Source organism: Bubalus kerabau, chromosome 5 (genome assembly GCF_029407905.1).
Source record: "Bubalus kerabau isolate K-KA32 ecotype Philippines breed swamp buffalo chromosome 5, PCC_UOA_SB_1v2, whole genome shotgun sequence".
Lineage (NCBI taxonomy): Eukaryota > Metazoa > Chordata > Mammalia > Artiodactyla > Bovidae > Bubalus > Bubalus kerabau.
Window position 1 is genome coordinate 54261730 of NC_073628.1, and position 26028 is coordinate 54287757.

The 26028-nt window shown below is 52.0% G+C and overlaps 1 protein-coding gene and 1 pseudogene across 1 annotated transcript in view; one reads left to right on the forward strand and one right to left on the reverse strand.

Annotated features, from left to right (window-relative positions):
- Positions 1–26028, reverse strand: part of LOC129652735 (ankyrin repeat domain-containing protein 30A) — a 141991-nt gene that overhangs the window by 28719 nt on the left and 87244 nt on the right. The window lies entirely within an intron of this gene.
- Positions 24383–24501, forward strand: LOC129654415 (uncharacterized; annotated as a pseudogene).

The following is a 26028-nucleotide window of genomic DNA, read 5'->3' on the forward strand; positions in this document are numbered from 1 at the left end:
AGAAGGAACATACCTCAACTTAATAAAAGCTATATACGACAAACTCACAGCAAACATTATCCTCAGTGCTGAAAAATTGAAAGCATTTCCCCTATATTCAGGAACAAGACAAGGGTGCCCACTCTCACCACTACTATTCAACATAGTTTTGGAAGTCTTGGCCACAGCAATCAGAGCAGAAAAAGAAATAAAAGGAATCCAGATTAGAAAAGAAGTAAAACTTTCAGTGTTTGCAAATGACATGATCTTCTACATAGAAAACCCTAAAGACTCCACCAGAAAATTACTAGAGCTAATCAATGAATATAGTAAAGTTTCAGGATATAAAATTAACACACAGAAATCCCTTGCATTCCTATACATGAACAATGAGAAAACAGAAAAAGAAATTAAGGAAACAATTCCATTCACCATTGCAACGAAAAGAATAAAATACTTAGAATATACCTACCTAAAGAAAAAAAAGATGTATATATAGAACATTATAAAACACTGTTGAAAGAAATCAAAGAGGACATAAATAGATGGAGAAATATACCATGTTCATGGATTGGAAGAATCAATATAGTGAAAATGAGTATACTACCCAAAGCAATCTATAAATTCAATGCAATCGCTATCAAGCTACTGACGGTACTTTTCACAGAACTAGAACAAATAATATCACAATTTGTATGGAAATACAAAAACTTCGAATATCCAAAGCTATCTTGTGAAAGAAGAATGGAACTGGAGGAATCAACCTGCCTGACTTCAGGCTATACTACAAAGCTACAGTCATCAAGACAGTACGGTACTGGCACAAAGACAGAAATATAGATCAATGGAACAAATTAGAAAGCCCAGAGATAAATCCATGCACCTATGGACACCTTATCAATGACAAAGGAGGCAAGAATATACAATGGACAAAAGACAATCTCTTTAACATGGTGCTGGGAAAACCGGTCAACCACTTGAAAAAGAATGAAACAAGAACACTTTCTAACACCATACACAAAAATAAACTCAAAATGGATTAAAGATCTAAACATAAGACCAGAAACTATAAAACTCCTAGAGGAGAACATAGGCAAAACACTCCTCTATGACCCACCTCCCAGAGTAATGTAAATAAAAGCAAAAATAAACAAATGGAACCTAATTAAACTCAAAGACTTTTGCACAACGAAGGAAACTATAAGGATGGTGAAGAGAGAGCCTTCAGAATGGAAGAAAATAATAGCAAATGAAGCAACTGACAAACAACTAATCTCAAGAATATACAAGCAGCTCCTGCACCTCATTCCAGAAAAATAAACGACCCAATCAAAAAATGGGCCAAAGAACTAAACAGACATTTCTACAAAGAAGACATACAGATGGCTAACAAACACATGAAAAGATGCTCAATGTCACTCATTATCAGGAAAATGCAAATCAAAACCACCATGCGGTACCATCTCATACCGGTCAAAATGGCTGCTATCCAACAGTCTACAAACAATAAATGCTGGAGAGAGTGTGGAGAAAAGGGAACCCTCTTATATTGTTGGTGGGAATGCAAACTAGTACAGCCACTATGGAGAACAGTGTGGAGATTCCTTAAAAAACTTGAAATAGAACTGCCATATGACCCAGCAAACCCACTGCTGGGCATACACACTGAGGAAACCAGAAGTGAAAGACACACGTGTACCCCAATGTTCATCGCAGCACTGTTTATAATAGCCAGGACATGGAAGCAACCAATATGTCCATCGGCAGACAAATGGATAAGAAAGCTGTGGTACATATACACAATGGAATATTACTCAGCCATTAAAAAGAATACTTTTAAATCAGTTCTAATGAGGTGGATGAAACTAGAGCCTATTATACAGAGTGAAGTAAGCCAGAAAGAAAACCACCAATACAGTATACTAATGCATATACATGGAATTTAGAAAGATGGTAACAATAACCCTATATGCGAGACAGCAGAAGAGACACAGATGTAAAGAACAGTCTTTTGGACTCTATGGGAGAAGACAATGGTGGGATTACTTGAGAGAATAGCATTGAAACATGTATATTATCATATGTGAAACAGATCGCCAGTCCAGGTTTGATGCATGAGACAGGGTGCTCAGGGCTGGTGCACTGGGATGACCCAGAGGGATGGGATGGGGAGGGACGTGGGAGGGGAGTTCAGGATGGGGAACACATGTACATCCATGGCTGATTCATGTCAGTGTATGGCAAAACCACTAAAATATTGTAAAGAAACTAGCCTCCAGTTAAAATAAAAAATAAATAAATAAAAATAGCATGGAATGTACATGTTGTTAGAGATATTTTTAAAAGAAAAAATATCTTCCACAGATAATTTTATAAACACTGATGGTAATTTTTCTTTACTTATGATTTAATACTAACAAGTAGTCTATATAAGAAAAAAGCATAAATAGTGATTTCATTCATTTAATGTATGTAATTACCCATTATTTGCTGACATTCAGAAAAAAGAAATCAGACTCTTTCCAGAGGAAAAAATATATTTCTACATTTCTTCTTTCAGATAGTTGCAGTGAAAATTTTCTCATCTAATGAAGAGAGATTAAGAATATCATTTATAAAATTATAAATTAAAATTTTAGTAAAAAGAATAGATAAAATGCTTATGTATTTCCTCTTTATTTTCAGAAAGATCTAAAACACCCACCAAGGTTATAGCAAACAGTATGAAAAATTAAATACGTACATTAAGTATTTAGCATCAGACAGGACTGAGAGACTGAACTGAAGTTAGAAACCACAAGAAACAGAAGGGCCAGAAATTCTTAATTCATAATACATCTCCGAAGGCCTAAAACAGGGCTCATCTTGAATTATCTCTAAATGAAAGTTTTGCTAGCTTAAATAGAAGACATCACTTCATTAATTTCAAAGTGAGAATGTTTTTTAAAAAAGAGAAATCACTTCAAATTAAAATGAACTTCCAGAGGGAACTATATAATATATATATACACACACACACACATATATATGTATACACACACACACGCACACACACACACACACACACATATATATATATATATATATATATATACACACACACACACAAGAAATAACAAATCACATGCTATACACCTGAAACTTACAAGGTAATTTAACAGACTATACTTTAATTCAACGAAAAAACAAGAACCACCAAAACACTCAAAAAGAAACAGGAAAAAAATAAGGAAAACATTTTTTTTAGTTCTTCATAAAAACCTTCTATATGACATTCAAAAGAGTATGAGCATTGTTCTTTTACAAACTCACTCTCTCGTATTAAGTTGAATTGCCTGCACTGACTCGATTGTAATCCCGAGGATCTACTCTAAACACGAAGAGAGGTGTGACAGCCCTGTGGCGCCTCAAGCAAAAGCCCCAGATCGCTATGTCAACTCGACAGGAAGCCTGACACCCATTTTACACCTTGAGAGGAAAGTGGAGTTCCATGTCTCCACACGAGATGAGGCCTGACTCCCCTGTTGAAACTCCATAGGAACCCCGAGAGCCATGTCAGACCTGGAGAGCAGCCCTGAGGTTCCAGCCTCAACTCAAGGAGGCCCTATGCCCCTGCACCAAATGGAGAGGAATCTCAAGAAGCCCCTTGTAACTCGAATGGAGGTTTGACTTTTCACAGGCAAGATAAGTGGTCCCTGAGGTCCCCAACAGAACTCAAGAGAAACTTCAAGCATCCTGCCACAACTCGAGAAAAACCAGGAGATTCTCTCCTCAATGCCAGATGAGGCCCTTTCCGCTGCAGCATCTTGAGAAAAATCCCACCTTCCCTCTTGAGCCTCGAAAGGGTACTTGACACCCGTTATGCAACTCAAGAAGTTCCCTGATATACCCGTCTGCACTCCAGAGGAACACTGAGATTCCCAACAAAACTCAAGAACAGACACGTTTTTCCCTCCTCATCTCGAGATGAGGGTTCATTTCCCTGCTTCATCTGCAAAGCAATCCCGATGTTCCCGTTGCACCTCAAGAGGAAGCCAGTCTCACCCTGAAACGCCAGAGGAACTCCAGGGGTCGATCCACAATTTGAAAAGACCCCGATGTCCACGTCCACTCAAGATAAGGCCTTCTTCCCATGCAACGACTCATATGCGACCCCAAGTATCAACTCACAACACCAAGGAAGGACTGAGAGCACCGTGGCATCTCTAGAAATACGACCAGATCCGGACCTCAGCTCGACAGGAGGTCTGACACCCCTTTTACACCTCGAGAGGGAGGTGCAGTTCAAAGCCTCAATACGCGATGACATCTGACTCCCCAGTGGAATCTCCATAGGAACCCCGAGATCCATGTCAGAACTGGAGAGGAACAACGAGTTCCCCACCAAACCTCGACATGAGGCCCTAGGCCCTGCACCAACTTTAGAGGAATCCCGAGAGGACCCTCACAACTCCAAAGGTGTCCTGACTTCCCAGAAACAAGATGAGAGGCTCCTTCAGGTCCCCGTGGCAACTCGAGAGGAACCTAATTACAGGCCGCACCTCGAGAAACACCTTGAGATTCCCGCTTCCATGCAAATTGAGACCTCATTCCCCTGTTGTGACTCCAGAGCAATCCCACGCTCCCCCTTGAAACTCGAATAGAGACTTGACTTCCCTGAGGCAACACGAGAGGCTCCCTGACTTCCCCGTGCTACCTGGAGAGGAATCTTAAGCCTCCCACAGCAACTCGAAAAAACCCAGGCGATTCCCCTGTCAAGGCGAGATGAGGCCGTTTTCTCTGACAGCGCCCAGATAGCAATCCCGAGTTCCCTCTCCAGACTCAAGAGGAGGCGTGACTCCCTTCATGCAACTCAAGGGGGCCCAGAGACCCAGTCACAACTCGAGATGAAATCCGAGTTTCCCGCCAGAAGTCAAGAAGCGCCCCGTGTTTCCCACCTCCTTTTCAGATGAGGGCCCATTTCCTGCTTCAGCTCAAGAAGAATCCCAACTTCCCCTCGCACCACAAGAGGAAGCCTATCTGATCTATTGACCTCAAGTGGAACCCCACAGATTCTGCTGCAAAGAAAAAGGACACCGAGTTCCCCCTCAGCTCCAGATAAGTCCTGAATCCCCTGCACGGACTCCAATGGAACACCGAGGATCCCCTCACAACATGATGGGAGGCCTGACTCCCATGCTGATCCTCTTGAAGAAGCCCAAATTCCCCGCCTGAACTCGACAGGAGGCCTGATACCCTTTGACAACTCGAGAAGAAAGCGGAGCTCTGTGCCTCGCCCCCAGACGAGGCCCGACTCACTAGTTGCAGCTTAATAGGAAGCCCGAGATCCCTGTTGATGCTGGTGCGGAACACTGAGTCCACCAACTGAACTCTAGACAGGGCCCTATTCACAGTCAGTGACACAAGAGGAATCCCGACGTGCCCTTCATAGCTCGAAAAGAGACCTGACTTCTCTGAGGCAACAAGAGCGGTCCCTGAGGGCCCGTCTCAACTCGAGAGGAACCCCAAGCTTCCCGCTGCAACACGAGAAAAACCATGAGATTTCCCCTCAACTCGAGATGAGGCCCTTTTCATGAGAAGTATCTCGAGAGGAATCCCACGTTGCCTCTTAAAACACAGAAAGGTACTGGACACCCTTTAGGCAACTCAGAAAGATCCCTGAGTTACCAATCCCCACTGGAGAGGAACACTGTGTTTCACGACACAATTCAAGAAGAGCCCCGTTGTCCCCCTTCTCCTCTCGAGATGGTGATTCCCCTGCTTCGTCAGTACAGGAATCCCAACGTTCCCATCGCATGTCAAGAGGAGGCCGGTCTCACCTTGAAACTCAAGTGCCTCCCAGGAGTTCTCCCTCCAATTTGGAAAGACCCCAATGCTCCCATCCACTCCAGATAAGCCTGATTGCTTCACGGACTCGACTGTAAACCCAAGGATCTACTCTAAACACAAAGGGAGGTGTTACAGCCCTGTGGCACCTCAAGCAAAATCCCCAGAACCCTATGTCAACTCGACAGGAAGCCTGACACCTGTTTTACACCTTGAGAGGAGAGCGGACTTCCATGTCTCCACACAAGACGAGGCCTGACTCCCCTGTTGAAACCCCATAGGAACCCCGAGAGCCATGTCAGACCTGGAGAGCAGCCCTGAGGTTCCAGCCTCAACCCAAGGAGGCCGTATACCCCTGCACCAACTTGAGAGGAATCCAGAGAAGCCAATCGCTACTCGAATGGAGGCTTGACTTTTTGAAGGGAAGACGAGCGGGTCCCTGAGGTCCCCGTCGGAACTCGAGAGAAACTTCAAGTATCCTGCCGCAACTTGAGAAAAACCAGGACATTCTCCCCTCAACACCAGATGAGGCCCTTTTCCGCTGCAGCATCTTGAGAGAAATCCCACCTTCCTCTTGAGCCTTGAAAGAGTATGTGACACCCTTTACGCAACTCAACAAGTTCCCCCACATACCATCTGCACTCGAGAGGAACAACAAGTTTCCCGCCACAACTCAAGAAGAGCCCCACTTTTCCCTCCTCATCTCAAGATGAGGGTCCATTTCCCTGCTTCGTCTGCAAAGGAATCCCGACATTCCCATCGCACCTCAAGAGGAGGCCGGTCTCACCCTGAAACTCCAGAGGAACTCCAGAGGTCGTGGCACAATTCGAAAAGACCCTGATGTCCCCATCCACTCAAGATAAGGCCTGATTCCCCTGCAACGACTCGAATGCAACCCCCAGTATCAACTCATGTCAGAAGGGAGGACTGAGAGCCCCTTGGCACCTCTAGAAATAGGACCAGATCTGGACCTCAGCTCGACAGGAGGCCTAACTCCCCTTTTACACCTCGAGAGGGAAGCGCAGTCCCATGCCTAAATACGAGATGACGTCTGACTTCCCAGTGGAATCTCCATAGGAACCCCGAGATCCATGTCAGAACTGGAGAGGAACTCTGAGTTTCCCGCCTCACATCAACATGAAACACTAGCGCCTGCACCAACTCGAGAGGAATCCGGAGAGATCCCTCACAACTTCAAAAGAGTCCTGACTTCTCAGAAACAAGATGAGAGGCTGCCTCAGGTCCCCTTGGCAACTCGAGGGAACCCAAACTTCCTGCCACACCTTGAGAAACAACTTGACATTCGCCCTTACATGCAAATTGAGACCTCATTCACCTGTTGTGGCTCCAGAGGAATCCCGCGCTCCCCTTTGCACCTCAAATAGATTTGACTTCCCTGAGGCAACATAAGAGGCTCCTGAGTTCCTTTGGTACTTGCAGAGGAATTCCAAACCTTCCTCCGCAACTCGAGAAAACCCAGGAAATTACCCTGTCAATGTGAGGTGAGGGGCATTTCTCCTACAGCGCCCAGAGAGCAATCCCGAGTTCCCTCTCCAGACACGAGAGGAGGCGTGCAACTCATGCAACTTCATGCAACTCAAGGGGGCCCAGAGACCCAGTCACAACTCAAAATGAAACCCGAGTTTCCCACCACAAGTCTGAAGAGCCCTGTGTTTCCCAACTCCTATTCAGATGAGGGCCCATTCCCTGCTTCAGCTCAAGACGAATCCCAACTTCCCCTCGCACTACAAGAGGAGGCCTGTCTCACCTATTGAATCTCGAGTGGAACCCCACGGATTCTGCTGCAATGAAAAAGAACACCGAGTTCCCCCTAAGCTCCAGATAAGTCCTGATTCCCCTGCGCCTGCTCCAATGGAACACCAAGGATCCCCTCATAACATGATGGGAGGCCTGACTCCCATGCTGATCCACTTGAGGAAGCCCAAATTTCCTGCCTGAACTCGGCAGGAGGCCTGACACCCCTTTGACAACTCGAGAGGAAAGCAGAGTTCCATGTCTCGTCCCCAGACGAGACCTGACTCGCTAGTTGCAGCTTAATAGGAAGCCCAAGATCCCTGTCGATGCCAGTGAGGAACCCTGAGTCCACCAACTGAACTCTAGACAGGGCCCTATGTGCAGGCAGCGAATCGAGAGGAATCCAGATGTGCCCCTCGCAACTCAAAAAGAGACCTGTCTTCTCTGAGGCAACAAGAGCGGTCACTGAGTGCCCCTTCTCAACTCCAGAGGAACCCCAAGCATCCTGCCGCAACTCGTGAAAAACCACGAGATTTCCCCTCAATGTGAGATGAGGCCCTTTTCCAGAGAAGTGTCTCAAGAGGTATCCCACGTTGCCTCTTAAAACGCCAAAAGGTACTGGACACCCTTTATGCAACTCACAAAGATCGCGGAGATACCCATCCCCACTAGAGAGGAACACCGTGTTTCACAACACAACTCAAGAAAAGCCCCGTTGTCCCCCTCCTCCACTCGAGACGGTCGATTCTACTGCTTCATCAGTAAAGGAATCCCAACGTTCCCATCGCACAAGAGGAGTCCGGGCTCACCTTGAAACTCGAGTGCCTCCACAGGAGTCGTGCATCCATTCAGAAAGACCCCAATGCCAGCATCCACTCCAGATAAGCCTGATTGCCTCACTGACTCGACTGTAACCCCAAGGATCTACTCAAAAAATGAAGGGAGGTGTGACAGCCCTGTTTACCTCAAGCAAAAGCCCCATATCCCTATACAACTCGACAGGAAGTCTGACACCCATTTTATACCTTGAGAGGAAAGTGGAGTTCCATGTCTCCACACGAGATGAGGCCTGACTCCCCTGTTGAAACTCCGTAGGAATCCCGAGAGCCATGTCAGACCTGGAGAGGAGCCCTGAGGTTCCGGCCTCAAATCAAGGAGGCCCTATGCCCCTGCAGTTACTGGAGATGAATCCCGAGAAGCCCCTCGCAACTCAAATGGAGGCTTGACTTTTTGCAGGCAAGACGAGCGGGTCCCTGAGATTCCCGTTGGAACTCGAGAGGAACCCCAAGTTTCCTGCCACAACTCGAGAAAACCAGGAGATTCTTCCCTCAACGCCAAATGAGGCCCTTTTCCACTACAGCATCTCAAGAGAAATCCCACATTCCCTCTTCAGCCTCAAAGGGTACTTGACACCCTTTATGCAACTCAAGAATTTCCCCGACATACCCGTCTGCACTCGAGAGGAGCATCGAGGTTCCCGCGACAACTCAAGAAGAGCCCCGTTTTTCCCTCCTCATCTCAAGATGAGGGTCCATTTCCCTGCTTCGTCTGCAAAGGGATCCCGAACTTCCTGTCACACCTCAAGAGGAGGCCGGTCTTACCCTGGAACTCCAGAGGAACTCCAGAGGTCGTGGCACAATTCGAAAAGACCCTGATGTCCCCATCCACTCAAGATAAGGCCTGATTCCCCTGCAACAACTCAAATGCAACCCCCAGTATTAACTCATGTCACAAAGGGAGGACTGAGAGCCCCGTGGCACCTCTACAAATAGGACCTGATCTGGACCTCAGCTTGACAGGAGGTCTGACACCCCATTTACACCTCGAGAGGGAAGTGCAGTCCCATGCCTCAATACGAGATGACATCTGACTCCCAAGTGGAATCTCCATAAGAACCCCAACATCGATGTCAGAACTGGAGAGGAACCCTGAGTTTCCCACCTCACCACGACATGAGGCCCTAGCCTCTGCACCAACTCGAGAGGAATCCCAAGAGGCCCCTCACAACTCCAAAAGAGTTCTAACTTCTCAGAAACTAGATGAGAGGCTCCCTCAGGTCCCCGTGGCAACTCGAGGGAACCCAAACTTCCTGCTGCACCTCGAGAAACACCTTGAGATTCACTCTTCCATGCAAATTGAGACCTCATTCCCCTGTCGTGACTCCAGAGCAATCCTGTGCTCCACCTCAATACTCGAATAGAGGCTTGACTTCCCTGAGGCAACATAAGAGGCTCCCTGAGTTCCCCATGGTACCTGGAGAGGAATCCCAAGCCTCCCGCCACAACTCGAGAAAACCCAGGAGATGCCCCCGTCAATGTGAAATGAGGCCATTTTCTCCTACAGTGGCCAGAGAGCAATCCCGAGTTCCCTCTCCAGATTTGAGAGGAGGCGTGACTCCATTCATGCAACTCAAGGGGGCCCAGAGACCCTGTCACGACTAGAGATGAAACCCGAGTGTCCCGCCACCAGTCGAGAAGTGTCCCGTGTTTCCCACCTTCTCTTCAGATGAGAGCCCATTCCCTTCAGCTTCAGCTCAAGAGGAATCCCAACTTCCCTTGCACAAGAGGAAGCCTAACTCACCTATTGAATCTCGAGTGGAACCCCACGGATTCTGCTGAAAGGAAAAAGGACACCGAGTTCCCCCTCAGCTCCAGATAAGTCCTGATTCCCCTGCACCAGCTCCAATGGAACACTGAGGATCCCCTCACAACATGATGGGAGGCCTGACTCCCATGCTGATCCTCTTGAACAAACCCAAATTTCCCGCCTGAACTCGACAGGAGGCCTGACACCCCTTTGACAACTCGAGAGGAAAGCAGAGTTCCATGCCTCGACCCCAGACAAGGCCTGACTCGCTAGTTGCAGCTTAATAGGAAGCCCGAGATCCCTGTCGATGCCAATGGGGAACACTGAGTCCACCGACTGAACTCTAGACAGGGCCCTATTCACAGGCAGTGACTTAATAGGAATCTCCATGTGCCCTTCACAACTCGAAAAGAAACCTGACTTCTCTGAGGCAACAAGAGCGGTCACTGAGGGCCCCGTCTCAACTCGAGAGGAACACCAAGCTTCCCGCTGCAACTCGAGAAAAGCCACGAGATTTCCCCTCAACGTGAGATGAGGCCTTATTCCAGAGAAGTGTCTCGAGAGGAACTCCACGTTGCCTCTTACAATGCAAAAAGGTACTGGACACCCTTTATGCAACTCAGGAAGATCCCCAAAATACCCGTCCCCACTGGAGAGGAACACCGTGTTTCATGACACAACTCAAGAAGAGCCCCGTTGTCCCCCTCCTCCACTTGAGATGGTCGATTCCACTGCTTTGTTGGTAAAGGAATCCCAACGTTCCCATTGCACAAGAAGAGGCCAGGCTCACCTTGAAACTCGAGCGCCTCCGCAGGAGTCGTGCCTCCATTCTGAAAGATCCCAATGCCGCCATCCACTCCAGATAAGCCTGATTGCCTCACTGACTCGACTGTAACCCCAATGATCTACTCTAAACATGAAGGGATGTGTGACAGCCCTGTGGCACCTCAAGCAAAAGCCCCAGATCCCTATGTCAACTCAACAGGAAGCCTGACACCCGTTTTACACCTTAAGAGGAAAGCGGAGTTCCATGTCTCCACACGAGATGAGGCCTGACTCCCCTGTTGAAACTCCATAGGAACCTCGAGAGCCATGTCAGACCTGGAGAGGAGCCCTGAGGTTCCGGCCTCAACTCAAGGAGGCCCTATGCCTCTGCACCGACTGAAGAGGAATCATGAGAAGCCCCTCGCAACTCTAATGGAGGCTTGACTTGTCACAGGCAAGACAAGCGGGTCCCTGAGGTCCCCGTCGGAACTTGAGAGGAACCCCAAGTTTCCTGCCACAACTCGAGAAAAACCAGGAGATTCTCCCCTCAATGCCAGATGAGGCCCTTTTCTGCTGCAGCGTCTCAAGAGAAATCCCACCTTCCCTCTTGAGCCTCAAAAGGGTACTTGACATCCTTTATGCAACACAAAAATTTCCCCAATATACCCGTCTGCACTCAAGAGGAACAACGAGTTTCCCGCCACAACTCAAGAAGAGCCCCATTTTTGCCTCCTCATCTCAAGATGAGTGTCCATTTTCCTGCTTCCTCTGCAAAGGAATCCCGACGTTCCCGTCTCACCTCAAGTGGAGGTCAGTCTCACCCTGAAACTCCAGAGGAACTCGAGAGGTCGTGCCACAAGTTGAAAATACCCCGATGTCCCCATCTGCTCAAGATAAGGCCTGATTCCCCTGCAACGACTCGAATGCAACCCAGAGTATCAACTGACATCACAAAGGAAGGATTGAGAGCCCCTTGGCACCTATAGAAATAGGACGAGATCCGGACCTCAGCTCAACAGGAGGCCTGACACCCCTTTTACACCTTGAGAGGGAAGCGCAGTTCCATGCCTCAGTATGAGCGATGTCTGACTCCCCAGTGGAATCTCCATAGTAACTCCGAGATCCATGTCAGAACTGGAGAGGAACCCTGAGTTTCCCGCCTCAACTTGACATGAGGCCCTAGCCCCTGCACCAACTCGAGAGGAATCCCGACCTGCCCCTCGCAACTCAAAAAGAGACCTGACTTCTCTGAGGCAACAAGAGCAGTCCCTGAGGACCCGTCTCAACTCGAGAGGAACCCCAAGCTTCCCACCGCAACTCAAAAAATACCACGTGATTCTCCCCTCAATCGAGATGATGCCCTTTCCAGAGCAGTGTCTCAAAAGGAATCCCGAGAGGCCCCTCACAACTCCAAAGGAGTCCTGACTTCCCAGAACCAAGATTAGAGGCTTCCTCAGGTCCCCATGGCAACTTGAGGGAGCCCAAACTTCCTGCTGCACCTTGAGAAACACCTTGAGATTCCCCCTTCCATGCGAATTGAGACCTCATTCCCCTACCATGACTCCAGAGCAATCCCACACTCCCCCTCGAAACTCGAATAGAGACTTGACTTCCCTGAGGCAACACGAAGGGCTCCCTGAGTTCCCCATAGTACCTGGTGAGGAATCCCAAGCCTCCTGCCGCAACTCGAGAAAACCCAGGAGATGCCCCCGTCAACATGAGATGAGGCCATTTTCTCCTACAGCGGCCAGAGAGCAATCCCAAGTTCCCTCTCCAGACTCGAGAGGAGGCGTGACTTCCTTCATGCAACTCAAGGGGGCCCAGATACCCTGTCACAACTCGAGATGAAACCCAAGTGTCCCGCCACAAGTCAAGAAGAGCCCTGTGTTTCCCACCTCCTCTGGAGATGAGGGCCCATTCCCTGATGTAACTCAAGAAGAATTCCAACTTCCCCTCGCACCACAAGAGGAGGCCTGTCTCACCTATTGAATCTCGAGTGGAATCTCACGGATTCTGCTGCAAGGAAAAAGGTCACTGAGTTCCCCCTCAGCTCCAGATAAGTCCTGATTCCCCTGCACCAGCTCCAATGGAACACTGAGGACCCCCTCACAACATGATGGGAGGCCTGACTCCCCTGCTGATTATCTTGAAGAAGCCCAAATTTCCTGCCTGAACTCATCAGGAGGCCTGAAACCCCTTTGACAACTCGAGAGGAAAGCAGAGTTCCATGCCTCGACCCCAGACGAGGCCTGACTCGCTAGTTGCAGCTTAATAGGAAGCCCAAGATCCCTTTCGACGCTGGTGAGGAACACTGAGTCCACCGACTGAACTCTGACAGGGCCCTATTTGCAGGCAGCGACTCGAGAGGAATCCCGACATGGCCCTCGCAACACAAAAAGAGACCTGACTTCTCTGAGGCAATAAGAGCGGTCCCGGAGGGCCCCGTCTCAACTCGAGAGGAACCTGAAGCCTCCCGCCGCAACTCGAGAAAAACCACTATATTCTCCCCTCAATGCGAGGTGAGGCCCTTTTCCAGAGCAGCATCTCAAGAGGAATCCCACGTTGCATCTTGAAACGCGAAAGGGTACTGGACACCCTTTATGCAACTCAGGAAGATCCCTGAGATACCCGTCCCCACTGGAGAGGAATACCGTGTTTCATGACACAACTCAAGGACAGCCCCGTTTTCCCCTCCTCCACTCGAGATGGTGATTCCCCTGCTTCGTCGGTAAAGGAATCCCAACATTCCCGTCGCACCTCAAGAGGAGGCCGGGCTCACCTTGAAACTCAAGTGCCTCCGCGGGAGTCATGCCTCCATTCGGAAAGACCCACTACCCCCATCCACTTCAGATAAGCCTGATTGCCTCACTGACTCGATTGTAACCCCGAGGATCTAATCTAAACTGAAGGGATGTGTGACAGCCCTGTGGCACCTCAAGCAAAAGCCCCAGATCCCTATGTCAACTCGACAGGAAGCCTGACACCCATTTTACACCTTGAGAGGAAAGCGGAGTTCCATGTCTCCACACGAGATGAGGCCTGACTCCCCTGTTGAAACTCCATAGGAACCCTGAGAGCCATGTCAGACCTGGAGAGGAGCCCTGAGGCTCCGGCCTCAACTCAAGGAGGCCCTATGCCCTTGCACCGACTGAAGAGGAAACCCGAGAAGCCCCTCGCAACTCGAATGAGTCTTGACTTTTGCAGGCAAGATGAGCGGGTCCCTGAGGTCCCCATCGGAACCCAAGAGCAACCCCAAGTTTCTTGCTGCAACTCAAGAAAAACCAGGAGATTCTCCCCTCAAAGCAAGATGAGGCCCTTTTCTGCTGCAGCATCTCTAGAGAAATCCCAGCTTCCCTCTTGAGCCTCAAAAGGGTGCTTGACACCCTTATTGAATTCAATAAATTCCCCAACATAACCATCTGCACTCGAGAGGAAAACCGAGTTTGCTGCCACAACTCAAGAAGAGCCCCATTTTCCCCTCCTCATCTCGATATGAGGGTCCATTCCCCTGCATCGTCTGCAAAGGAATCCCGACATTCCCATCACACCTCAAGAGGAGGCCGGTCTCACCCTGAAACTCCAGAGGAACTCCAGAGGTCATCCCACAATTCAAAAAGACACCAATTTCCCCATCCACTCAAGATAAGGCCTTATTCCCCTGCAACGACTCGAATGCAAACCCTAGTATCAACTCCCAACACGAAGGGAGGACTGAGAGCCCCGTGGCACCTCTACAAATAGGACCAGATCCTGACATCAGCTCAACAGGAAGCCTGACACCCATTTTACTCCTCGAGAGGGAAGGGCAGTCCCATGCCTCAATACGAGACGACGTCTGACTCCCCAGTGGAATCTCCATAGGGACCCTGAGATCCATGTCAGAACTGGAGAGGAACCCTGAGTTTCTGGCTTCACCTCGATATGAGGCTCTAGTTCCCTGCACCAACTCGAGTGGAATCCCGAGAGGCCCCTCAAAACTCCAAAGGAGTCCTGACTCCCCAGAAACAAGATTAGAGGCTCCCTCAGGTCCCCGTGGCAACTCGAGGGAACCCAAACTTCCTGCTGCACCTCGAGAAACACCTTGAGATTCCCCCTTCCATGAGAATTGAGGTCTCATTCCCCTACCGTGACTCCAGAGCAATCCTGCGCTCCCCCTCGCAACTCGAATAGAGACTTGACTTCCCCGAGGCAACACGAGAGGCTCCCTGAGTTCCCCGTGGTACCTGGAGAGGAATCCCAAGCCTCCCGCCACAACTCGAAAAAACCCAGGAGATTCCCCTGTCACGTGAGATGAGGCCGTTTTCTCATACAGCGGCCAGAGAGCAATTCCGAGTTCCCTCTCCAGACTCGAGAGGAGGCGTGACTCCCTTCATGCAATTCAAGGGGGCCCAGAGACCCAGTCACAACTCGAGATGAAACCTGAGTTTCACACCACAAGTCGAAAAGAGCCCCGTGTTTCCCACCTCCTCTTAAGATGAGGGCTGATTCCCTGCTTCAGCTCAAGAGGAATCCCAACTTCCCCTCACACCACAAGAGGAGGCCTGTCTCACCTATTGAATCTCAAGTGGAACCCCACGGATTCTGCTGCAAGGAAAAAGGACACCAAGTTCCCCCTCAGCTCCAGATAAGTCCTGATTCCCCTGGACCTGCTCCAGTGGAACACCGAGGATCCCCTCACAACATGATGGGAGGCCTGACTCCCATGCTGATCCTCTTGAGGAAGCCCAAATTTCCTGCCTGAACTCGACAGGAGGCCTGATACCCCTTTGACAACTCAAAAGGAAAGCAGAGTTCCATGCCTCGACCCCAGACGAGGCCTGACTCCCTAGGTGAAGCTTGATAGGAATCCTGAGATCCCTGAGATGCTGATGAGGAACACTGAGTCCACCGACTGAACTCTACACAGGGCCTATTCGAAGGCAGTGAATCAAGAGGAAGCTCGGCGTGCTGTTCGCAACTCAAAAAGAGACCTGACTTCTCTGAGGCAACATGAATGGGTCCCTGAGGGCCCCGTCACAACTTGAGAGGAACCCCAAGCTTCCCTCCGCAACTCGAGAAAATCCACAAGATTCTCCCCTCAATGCGAGATGAGGCCCTTTTCCAGAGCAGTTTCTCGAGAGGAATCCCACATTGCCTCTTGAAACGTGAAAGGGTACTGGACACCTTTATGCAGCTCCGGAAGATCCCTGAGATACCCATCCCCACTTGAGAGGAACACCGATGTTTATGCCACAACTCAAGAAGAGCCCTGCTTTCCCCCTCCTTCACTTGACATGAGGGTCGATTCCCCTGCTTCGTTGGTAAAAGAATCCCGACGTTCCCGTCGCACCTCAAGAGGAGGCTGTTCTCATATTTAAACTCCAGAGGAAACCTCGTGGCTCATGCCACAATACCAAAGACACCGATTTCCACATCACTTGAGATAAGGCCTGATGCCCCTGCACCGATTCAAATGGAACCCCGAGGATCAAGTCACAACACCAAGGGGCACTGGCACTCTGGTTGCATTCTCTAGAAGAAGCCACAGGTTCCAAATACAACTCGACAAGAGGCCTCACACCCCATTCACAACTAGAGAGGCAAGCCGAGTTCCATGCCTCAACACAAGACAAGGCCTGCCTCCCCTGTTCAGACTGCACAGAAACCCCGAGATTGATGTCAGAAATGGAGAGGAACCCTGAGGCTCCCTCTGGAACTTGAGATGAGGCCCTATTCATCCCTGCAGTGACGCGAGACGAATCCCAAGGTGCCCCTCGCAACTCTAAAGGAGATCTGACTTCCCTGAGGAAACACGAGTGGGTCCCTTAGGTCCCCATGCAACTCGACAGGAACCCTAAGCTTCCCAACACAACCCAACAAAAACCATGAAATTCTCTGCTCCATGCGAGAGGAGGCCCTTTTACGCTGCAGCGTTTCCCAAGAAATCCCACGTTCCCTCTTGGAACTTGAAAGGGTACTTGACACCCTTTATGAAACCCCAGAAGATTCCTAGGATACATGTCCCCACTCGAGAGGAACGCTGACTTTCCTGCCAAGCTCAAGAAGAGTGCCGTTTTCCCCTCCTCAACTCGAGATGAGGGTCGATTCCCCTGCTTCATCTGGAAAGGAATGCTGGCGTCCCCATCTCACCTCAAGAGGAGGCCGGTCCCAACTTGAAACTGGAGAGGAACCCGGGGGTCTTGCCACAATTCAAAAGACATGGATTTCCCCCATCCACTCGAGACAAGGCCTGATTCCCTGGCACCGATTCAAATGGAACCCCAAGAGTCAACTCACAACACGAAGGGAGGACTGATACCCCAGTTGCAAATTCGAGAAAAGCCCCAGGTCCCCAATTCAACTTGACTGGAGGCCTGAAACCTCTTTTACAACTTGAGAGGAAAGCAGAGTTCCATGCCTCTACACAAGTCGAGATCTGACTCCCTGTCTGAAACTGCATACACTCCCTGAGATCCACGTCAGAACAGGAGAACAACCCTGAGGTCCCAGCTTCATCTCAAGATAAGGCCCTCTTCCATTGCACCGACCCCAGAAGAATCCCGAGGGGCCCCTCACAACTCGAACGGATTCCTGACTTCCCATAGGACAGATGAGGAGCTCCCTGAGGTCACCGTCGCAAATCGCGGGAACACAAAGTTTCCTGCCGCAACTCGAGAAAGACCTCGAGATTTCCCCTTCAACGCAAATTGAGGCCCGATTCCCCTGCCGTGAATCGAGATCAATTCCCCGCCCTACCTCGCAACTCAAATGGAGACTGGACTTTCCTGGGGCAACACGAGAGGCTCCCTGAGTTCCCCGTCGTAACTCAAGTGAAACCCCAAACTTCCCGCCACAACTCGAGAAAAACCACGAGAATCCCCCGTTATCGCAAGTTGAGGCCATTCTTTTCCTGCAGGGCCTAGAAAGCAATCCCGAGTTCCCTCTCAAAACTCCACAGGAGGCTTGACTCCCTTTAGGCCACTCAAAGGGCTCCAAGAGATACACGTCGCAACTCGAGAGGTGAGCAGAGTTCTTTGCTCCAACTCGAGACAAGGCCTGACTTCATCTGCAAAGGAATCCTGACGTTCCCATCACACCTCACGAGGAGGCCGGTCTCGCCCTGAAACTCCAGAAGAACTCCAGAGGTCGTTCCACAATTTGAAAAGACACAATGTCCCCATCCACTCGACATAAGGCCTTATTCCCCTGCAACGACTCAAATGCAACCTCAAGTATCAACTCGTAACACGAAGGGAGGACTGAGAGCCCCATGGTACCTCTAGAAATAGCCCCAGATCCCTACCTCAACTCAACAGGAGGCCTGACACCCCTTTTACACCTCGAGAGGGAAGCAGAGTTCCATGCCTCAACACGAGACAACGTTGGATTCCCCAGTGGAATCTCATAGGAACCCCGATATCCATGTCAGAACTGGAGAGGAAACCTGAGTTTCCCGCCTCTACTCAAGATGAGGCCCTAGTCCCCTGCACCAACTCGAAAGGAATCCTGAGAGGCTCCTCACAACTCGAAAGGATTCCTGATTTCCCAGAGACAACATGAGAGGCTCCCACAGGTCCCCTTCGCAACTCGAGGAAACCCACACTTCCTGCCACAACTTGAGAAACACTTTGAGATCCCTCCTTCCATGTGAATTGAGGCCTGATTCCCCTGCCGTGACTCCAGAGCAATCCCGTGCTCCCCCTCGCAACTCAAAAGGAGACTTGACTTCCCTAAGGCAACACGAGAGGCTCCCTGAGTAACCCGTGGTAACTGGAGAGGAATCCCAAGCCTCCTGCCACAACTCGAACAAAAGCACCAGATTCCCCCATCAATGTGAGATGAGGACCTTTTTTTCTGCAGCCTAGAGAGCAATCCCGAGTTCCCTCTCAGAACTTGAGAGGCTTGACTCCCTTCATGCAACTCAAGGGGGCCCAGAGGTCCCCGTCACAACTCGAGATGAAACCCGAGTTTCCCGCCACAACTCAAGAAGAGCCCCAGGTTTCCCACCTCATGTGGACATGAGGGCCCATTTCCTGCTTCAACTCTAGAGGAATCCCAACTTCCCCTAGCACCACAAGAGGAGGCATGTCTGACCTCTTGAATCTCGAGTGGAAGCCCAAGGATCCTGCTGCAAGGAAAAAGGACACGAGTTCCCCCTCAGCTCGAAATAATTCCTGATTCCCCTGCATCGGCTCCAATGGAACACCGAGTATCCCCTCACAACATGATGGTGTCCCCTGACACCCCTGCTGATCATCTTGAAAAAGCCCAAATTCCCCGCCTGAACTCGACAGGAGGCCTGACACCCCTTATACAGCTCCAGAGGAAAGCAGAGCTCCAGGCCTCAACACCAGACGAGGCCTGACTCCCTAGTTGAGCCTTGACAGGAAGCCTGAGATCCCTGTCACCACTGGAGAGGAATACTGAGTTTACTGACTGACCTTTAAACATGGCCCTTTTCGCCAGCAGCCACTCGAGAGGAATCCCGACGAGCCCCTCGCAACTCGAAAAGAGACCAGATTTCTCGGAGGCAACACAAGCAGGTACCTGAGGTCCCCGTCACAACTCAAGAAGAACCCCAAGCTTCCTGCCCCAACTTGAGAAAAACCACGCAATTCTCCCCTCAATGTGAGATGAGGCCCTTTTCCAGAGCAGTGTCTCAAGAGAAATCCCACATTCCTTCTTGAAACACCAAAGGGTACTCGACACCCATTATGCAATTCAGGATGGTCCCCGAGATAACGGCCCCACTCGAGAGGAACACCAAGTTTCATGCCCCAACTCAAGAAAAGCCCCATTTTCCCCTTTCTGAACTCTAGATGAGTGTCGATTCCCCTGTGTCGTCAGGAAAGGAATCCCGACCTTCATGTCGTACCTCAAGGGTAGGCTGGTCTCACCTTGAAACTTGAGCGTATCCCTTGGAGTCATGCCTCAATTCAAAAAGACCCCAATTTCCCCATCCACTCCAGATAAGCCTGATTCTCCTGCACTGACTCCACTGGAACCCTGAGGATCGCCTCAAAACATGAAGGGAGGTTTGACAGCCCTGTGGCACTGGGAGAAAAAGTCCCAGATCCCTATGACAACTAGACAGGAATCCTGACGCCACTTTTACACCTCGAGAGGAAAGCAGACTTCCATGTCTCAACACTGACTCCCCTGTTGAAACTCCATAGGAACCCTGAGAGCCATCTCCGAACTAGAGAGCGACCCTGAGGTTCCAGCCTCAACTCAAGATGAGGCTCTATGCCCCTGTACCGACTGAAGAGGAATCCTGAGAGGCCCTTCACAACTCGAATGGAGACTTGACTTTCCTGAGGCAATACGAGCGGGTCCCTGAGGTCCCTGTCGCAACTTGAGGGGAACCCCGAGTTTCCTGCTGCACCTTGAGAAAAACCAGGAGATTCTCCCCTCAATGCGAGATGAGACCCTTGCCCACTACAGCATCTCGAGAGAAATCCCACCTTGCCTCTTGAGCCTCAAAAGGGTACTTGACACCCTGTACACAACTCAAGAAGTTCTGCGACATAGCTGTTTGCACTCCAGAGGAACGCTGATTTTCCCACCACAGCTCAAGAAGAGCCCCGTTTTCCCCTCCTCTTCTCGAGATGAGGGTCCATTCCCCTGCTTTATCTGCAAAGGAATCCCAACGTTCCCGTCGCACCTCAAGAGGAGGCCGGTCTCACCTTGAAACTTGAGAGGAACTCCACAGGTCGTGCCACAATTTGAAAAGACCTTGATGTCCCCATCCACTTGACATAAGGCCTGATTCCCCTGCAATGACTTGAATGTAACCCCGAGTATCAACTCACAACATGAAGGAGGACTGAGAGCCCTGTGGCGCCTCTGGAAATAGCCCTAGATCCCTACCTCAACTCAACAGGAGGCCTGACACCCCTTTTCCACCTCGAGAGAGAAACGGAGTTCCATGTCTCAACACGAGATGAGGCCTGACTACCCTGTTGAAACTCCATAGGAACCCTAAGATCCATGCCCGAACTGGGGAGGAATCCTAAGGTTCCTGCCTCATATCGAGATGAGGACCTATGCCCCTGCACCAACTGGAGAGGAATACGAAGAGCCCCCTCACAACTCGAATGGAGTCTTGACTTTCCTGAGGCAACACGAGTGGGTCCCTAAGGTCCCCTTCGGAACTTGAAAGGAACCCCGAGTTTCCTGCTGCAACTCGAGAAAAACCAGGAGATTCTCCCCTCAACACGCCCTTGAGGGCTTAATGAGGCCCTTGTCCGCTACAGCACCTGGAGAGAAATCCCACCTTCCCTCTTGAGCCTCAAAAGGGTACTTGACACCCTTTATGCAGCTCAAGAAGTTCCCCGACATACCCGTCTGCACTGGAGAGGAACACTGAGTTTCCTGCCAAAGCTCAAGAAGAGCCCCGCTTTCCCCTCCTCATCTCGAGATGAGTGTCCATTCCCCTGCTTCATTGGCAAAGGAATCCCGACAGTCCCATCGCACCTCAAGAGGAGGCCAGTCTCACCTTGAAACTGGAGTGGAACTCCATGGGTCGTGTCTCCTTCTCTCTGTCTATGCCTCCCTGTGTGTGTGTGTGTGTGTGTGTGTGTGTGTGTGTATGCACACAAGTGTCTGTCTCCCTCTCACCATCTTCAAGTCTGTCTCTGAACCTTCGTGTATTTCAGGCTCTGTGTCTCTTGAAACCGGGCCTCCCTTCCCTTCCTCTGGCCTTGGACTCTCACTGGTGCTGATTCTGACTCTGGCTGATGAACTTGCGCTGGCTGGCTGTCTCATTTGGCATGGGTGCGTGTGAGTGACTGTCCATGTGCCTGCATGTTGCTCATCTGCTCTCTCAGGAAGGCCATGCACTTGGAAGGCAGCGTGGGGCAAGGTGGGCCTCAGTAGGGCAATGGGGCGGGGCTGACGCTCACCAGTCAACCATGCTGGTGGCTCCCCGTGTGTTGGGCACCGGGCAGATGCTGGGCAGGACGGACGCTCCAGACCCCAGCTGGGCTGTACCTCTGCCCACAGGAGGTTCAGAGGACCACTGGCCGCAGGCAGCTATGGGCGGCCAAGAGAGAGGGGCCACAGTGGCCCTGGGAAGAGAATGCATGGGTGGGGGGCAGAGCTGCCTAGCAGGGGCGGGCCTGGAGAAGCCCAGTCTGGAAGAGTGTGGAGAACTCTGGGCCCCTCACCCAAACCCCGAGCTCCCTCACGCACACCTGGCCACGTGCCCTGGGTCTTAGAAGCCTTCTGGGCCCCAGTGCTGTACAGGGTTGGTGATATGCGGGGGCAGGGCACCTTTGGCTGGCCGCTGGGCACCCGGGCCTGGTGTCGGGGTCTGGTGGCAGGTCCTGCGGTGCATGTAGAGCATACAGTCAGGGGAGAAGTGCACCCGGCTCTCCTGACCAGCAGGCAGGTCAGAGCGAAATGGAGACGTATTGCAGGAATTTTAGGGCGCCTGGCGGCAGCCGCCTCCCCCTACAACCATACCACCCTGAACAGGCCCAATCTCATCTGATCTCAGAAGCTAAGCAGGATCGGGCCTGGTTAACACTTGGACGTGAGACTGCTTGGGAATACCAGGTGCTGTTGTCTTTTTGCTTCCCCTCTCCTTTTGCCCCTGGCCCCAGGCACTTTTGGCACAGCAAATCCCACCTGCCCCTGACCCCTAGCACCCCACCATGCTCAAAGCTATAGCCAGCCTTTAGATTGGCCAGCCGGCCAGCCAGCCAGCCAGGCCAGCCAGCCAGGAAGGCACCGGCGTCCCTACTTTTGGGTCTCTGAAGCCTCCCTGGGTAGGTGGCAAGGGCTCTGACACCCACGGCACACCTGGGTTGCCCCTGTGTGACCTGCGAGCCCCTCCACACTCATCTCCCAGGAACCCAGATGACCATCTGGTCTCTGTCTGAGGCTCCCTTGGCAAGCCTCAGGCAATCCCAGAGGCTGCCCCATCACCAGCCACACCCTCAACCCCAGCCCCATCCTCACACAAGAGCGTGCATGCTTGTGGGTGCATGCACAGGCACACACCCACAGAGACACACAGACACAAATACACACAAACACACCCCGCCTCCGAGATGGCTCTTAAGAGCCAGAAACCCCAGGTATCAGAGACAGAGAAAGAGAGAGAGAGAGAGAGAGGCATCAAGAGGATCACACAGGCTTCCCATCCCCCGACCTCCACACCCCCCCCATTCTGGGTATCCACCCGGCCCCCCATCGACCTGACCACACCCACACCCACCAACACACTCACACACACACTCTCACTCACTCACCCTCTGGCCTGGGGACGGGGTCTGGGTCTTACCTAAGGTAGCCAAGCCGAAGGGGACCTTTGAGACCTTGGCTGTGAAGAAGTCTTGGGGACTCTATGGGTGACTGCCAGGCCCAGGGCAGCGCATCCAGCTGGGGCTCGGCCCAAGGCTGACGCTTCCTTCCTTGAGGAAGCTGCTACTTCCGCATGGCCTCTCTCTGAGGTGTGTCACGGTGGTCAGTGTGTCTGTCTCGGATCAGATGCCATCCTCTCTCCCATGTCTGTCTCATGTTTTCCGTCTGTCAGTGGCTCTGTGTCTCCCTCTCTCTGTCTATGCCTCCCTGTGTGTGTGTGGGTCTGTGTATGTGTGCAAGAGTGTCTGTCTCCCACTCTCCATCTTTGAGTCTGTCTCTGAACCTTCGTCTCTTTCTGGCCCTGTGTCTCCTGACACAGGGCCTCCCATCCCTTCCTCTGGCCCCAGCCTCTCACAGGTGCTATGACTCTAGCTCTTGCTGATGAACTTGTGCTGGCCAGCTGTCTCACTTGGCATGGGTGTGTGCAAATGTCTGTGGGTCTGTCCATGTGCTTGCCTGTCGCTCATCTGCTCTCTCAGGAAGGTCCTGTGCTTGGCAGGTGGCGTGGGGCAAGGGGGGCTACGGTAGGGCAAAGGGGCGGGGCTGACACCCTCTGGTCGACCACACTGGTGGCTCACCATGTGTTTTCACACTGGGCAGGTGCCGGGCAGGATGGGCTCTCCAGGCCCCAGCTGGGCTGTGCCTAGGCCAGCAGAAGGCTAGGAGGACCATGGGCCACAGGCAGCTGTGGGCCGCCAGGCCAGACACCTCTGGGGCCTTGTAGCCCTGAGCAGCTAATGGGATGGGGGTGGTGGAGCTGCCTTTTGGGGGTGGGCCTGGAGAGGCCCAGTGTGTGAAAGGGCCAAGACCTCCGTGCCCTTCACCCCATGCCCCAGCCCCTGCAGGCACGCACACCCAGCCACCCACTTGGGGTCCTTGAAGCCCTCCGGGCCCACGGGCTGGGCCAGGCGGCTGCTGTCCAAGGGTGGTGGTGTTGTGGGGTGGGGCAGCATCAGCTGGCTGCCAGGCTGCAGACCCTGGCTGGCCAGATTCCAGTCACGGGTTGTGCGGCTCAAGTACAGCACATGACCACATGAGAGGTGCGGCCGGCTGGCCCAGTCGGCAGGCAAGTTGGAGCAAAAGGAAGGCACAGTGCAGGGCTCTTAGAGTGGCAGCCACCTCCGTCTTCGGCCATACCACCCTTAATGCTCCCGATCTCGCCTGATCTTGGAAATGAAGCAGGGTTGGTACTGGTTAGTACTTGGATGGGAGACTGCCTGGGAATACCGAGTGCTGTAGGCTTTTTGCCTCCCCTCTCCTTCAGCCCCTGGCCTCCCTGTGCAGCTGGCGCTGAAAGCCCCACCTGCCCCCGACCCTTCACACCCCACTGTGCTCAGAGCCTTCGCCTGCCTTCCAGCAGACGGCCCTTGCAGGCACCGGCATCCCAACTCTTGGGTCCCCGCAGCTGCAGCCCCTCCCCAGGTGGGTGGCTGGGGCCCCGACTCCTCCCACCATGTGGCTCGCAAGCCACTCTGCATTTGGCTTACAGGAAACCAGATGACCTTCGTGTCTCCTTCTGGGGCTCCCTTGGAATGCCTGAGGCAATCCAGGGGGCTACACTACCCCCAGCACCCCCCAGGCCCCACTCCCAACCCAAGCCCAATCCTCACATAGGACTGCATACTCTGGCTTGCACGCACTCCCACCCAGAGAAACACACACACATACACACCACCCACTGCCAAGACAGGTCAAGAGCTGGAAACCCCAGGCAAGGGAGACGGAGAAAGAGGGAGAGAGAGACAGCAAGAGGGCCACACAAGCTTCCCAACTCCCAGCCTCCACACCCTTCCTCCTCCATTCTGCATATCCACCAGGTCCCCAGTCAGCCTGACCACACCCTCGCCCTCGGACACACTCACACACACACTCACCCTCTGGCCTGGGGGCATGGGCTGGGTCTTGCCTTAGGTAGCCAAGCTGAAGGGGACCTTTGACACCTCAGCTGCCAAGAGGTCTTGGGGACCCCACAGTTGACTGCCAGCCACAGGGCACCCCATTCAGCCAGGGCCCGGCCCAAAGCTGACACCCCCTCCCTTGGAGAAGTTGCTTCATCCGCATGGCTTCTCTCTGAGGTATGTCACATTCTGTACCAGCGTGTCTGTCTTGGATCAGATGCCATCCTCTCTCCTGTGTCTGTCTCCCATTTTCCTTCAGTCAGTGGCTCTGTCTCCCTCTCTCTGTCTATGCCTCCCTGTGTGTGTGTGTGTGTGTGTTTCTGTGTGTCTCCCTCTCGCCATCTTCAAGTCTGTCTCTGAACCTTCGTCTCTTCCTGGCTCTGTGTCTCCTGAAACCGGGCCTCCCATCCCTTCCTCTGGCCCTGGCCTCTCACAGGTGCTATGATTCTGGCTCTCGCTGACAAACTTGCGCCGGCCGGCTGTCTCACTTGGCGTTGGTGTGTGCGAGTGACTGTCCATGTGCCTGCATGTCGTTCATCTGCTCTCTCAGGAAGACCCTGTGCTTGGAGGGGGCTCGGGGTAAGGGGGACCTCGGTAGGGTGAAGGGGCGGAGATGACACTCTCCAGTCGACCATGCTGGTGGCTCCTGGAGCATTTGGGCACTGGGCAGGTGCCGGGCAGGATGGGCACTCCGGGCCTGGCTGGGCTGCGTCTCCACCCGCAGGAGGCTCATAGGACCGCAGGCTGCAGGGAGCTGCAGGCCACCAAGCAAGACACCTCTGGGGCCACGGGGCCCTGAGCAGTGAATGGGATGGGGGTGTTGGAGCCACCTAGCGTGGATGTGCCTGGAGAGGCCCAGGCTGGGAGAGTG